Source organism: Cyprinodon variegatus, unplaced genomic scaffold (genome assembly GCF_000732505.1).
Source record: "Cyprinodon variegatus isolate N-32 unplaced genomic scaffold, C_variegatus-1.0 Scaffold2114, whole genome shotgun sequence".
Taxonomy (NCBI): Eukaryota; Metazoa; Chordata; class Actinopteri; order Cyprinodontiformes; family Cyprinodontidae; genus Cyprinodon; species Cyprinodon variegatus.
The window spans coordinates 38,778-41,277 of NW_015152567.1; positions in this window are offsets into that span (position 1 = coordinate 38,778).

Here is a 2,500-nt window from a genome sequence, read left to right on the forward strand (position 1 = left end):
GCAGTTGGAAATTCTGCAGGAACCAGTGTGAAGTTCTGGTCCAGCCTGTTTGCTGCCGGGTCAGATTAAAGTTTCTGTGAGTTCTTAGTTTTTTGGGTAACAGAACTAATCTGAGGTTAAAGGTTCTGAGCGGTACCACTGCAGGCTGCTCTCACCCAAACATCTGAAGTCTGGCTGCACCACTCTGACCTGACCCAGAACCAGAACCACCTGATGCTGCTCAGACAGTCCGGTTCTCCTGAACCAGGGTTCACCTCTGATTACCTCTGATAATCTGGGATTATTGCTTTGATCCAGAACCAGTAGAACCTCTCAGCTAAAGTTACCAGAATCTGATGAGTCAATCTCAGTGGCTCACTGGACCAAAACCAGCAGAGTCCAACTGGAAATGAAGGAGCTGTCCTCAGAGAAAGACCCGTCCTTAGAGACAGATCCGTTCTCAGAGACAGACCTGTCCTCAGTGACAGACCCGTCCTCAGATCCATTCTCAGAGACAGACCTGTCCTCAGTGACAGACCCGTCCTCAGAGACAGACCCGTCATCAGAGACAGACCCGTCCTCCCATGTGTCTCTAACAGGACGTGTTCCTCAGGACGGGTCCTGTCAGGATGACCCAGCTGGAAGCAGACATGGATGGAGGAGGAAAGTTCTGGACTCACCGAGCAGCAGACCAGGAGAAGAAGACTTCATGTTGTCAGGACGAAGACAAAGTGTCCATCAGTGAGCGGAGAGTCTCACCACTTCCCGTCAGAAAGCCTGAACACACCTTAGAGCTGTGAAGATTCACTTCCTGTTGACTCTTTGCTCTTTACTTCAACCGTGGTGGTTTCTACCTTCCTCAGCAGAAACACCTTCTGCTTTTTAAGCTCAGAGCTTTTAGTGTTATTAGGATGATTGTCTATGAGTCAAACCGCTCTAATTAATTAGATCTAGATCATTACAGGTTATTATAATCTAGTGGATTAACGTTCTCAGAGGGATCACTTCCTGTTTCTCCAAAATAACTGTTATATGAACAAGATAAATAAAATTTGGATGTTCGGTTTTGCTTTGCTCCTTGTTTTCTAGTTTTTTAATGGTTTAATTCTTATTTTGTTGTGTTCTTTGTTGTTTTTTTTTTCTCAGTTTATTGTCTCAGTCTTGGTTCTGTTATGTTTTTCTTTTGGATGTCCAGTTTTGCTTTGCTCCTTGTTTTTTAGTTTTAGTGGTTTAATTCTTAGTTATTATGTTCTTTGGTTTTTATTATCTTAATTATTGCCTCAGTCTTGGTTCTGTTATGTTTTCTTTTGAGTTTTCAGTTTTGCTTTACTCCTTGTTTTTATAGTCTTAGTGGTTTAATTCTTATTTTGTTGTGTTTTCTGGTCAAAAATAAATACTCTCTGTTCTGTTCTTCTTTGCTGTGTGAGCCTTCCTCCCTGTGATTGTTTCTCCCTGATGTCTCCATGGTTTCTGGTTCATTTGCATTGTTTTCTTGTTTTGATTTTTGGATTTTTGGATTTCTGGTTTCCTGTTTGTTTGGACTTTGTTTTTCATATTAAGACTTTGGATTTCCTGCCTCTAAATTCAGTTTACCTTTTCATTAAATCACCTCTGCCTCCCTGCTTCTGCTTTTGGGGTAACAAACCTCAACCTAATCGTGACACAAAACAGAACAATGAATTCATGGCTGTCAGGCAACTGTAGAGCATCCATGAACACTAATGCAGTAAATTCCATTTTGTTTAGAATTTCCACTTGTTTTAATGAAAATTATTGTAATTCTAAATTAAAACTTAATTTAAAGCAGCTACATTATGTTTAACTGTAACTTTTATTTAACATGATGCCTTTAGTGAAATAAGATGTTCCTTAAAATCTAGGAGAACACATCATTTTCTCCTGAGGTGTTTTTGGGGAACCTGCCTGTGGTGAAACAGTCATGAGCTTTATCCTCGTCACAAGGAGACCTGAAACCTTTGCTCTGTGGGCCGCCCTGTGGTTAGAAACCTCAGAAATAGATTGTCACAGAAGTTCCTGTTTGCATCACAGAGACTAGATACCTTTCAGCCACTTCAGCCCCTGAGGTTTTCATCATCTGTAGTTTCTGATAAATGCAGCTGCAGCCGAGAGGTGAAGCTGTCCTGCTCTGATCAAACAGGATGTGTGCATCATCACATTATAGAAGTATGACAGTATCAGACCTTATGTGAACATAAAAAACCAATGCACTTTGGCCTGGTCGCCTTTAAACAACCGTTCAGACTGCTGGGCTTAAAACAGACGGCAGACTCAACATTAAGCTGTGAGTTATTCTAGAAATCTATAAAAAGCTTTAATCTGGGGGTCAGAAACGAGGAGAGTTAAAGGTCACACGGCTCAGGTGGGACTACAGTCTAACATCTAATAATCTACAGTCTAAAATCTATTAATCTACAGTCTAAAATCTAATAATCTACAGTCTAAAATCCAATAATCTACAGTCTAAAATCCAATAATCTACAGTCTAAAATCCAATAATCTA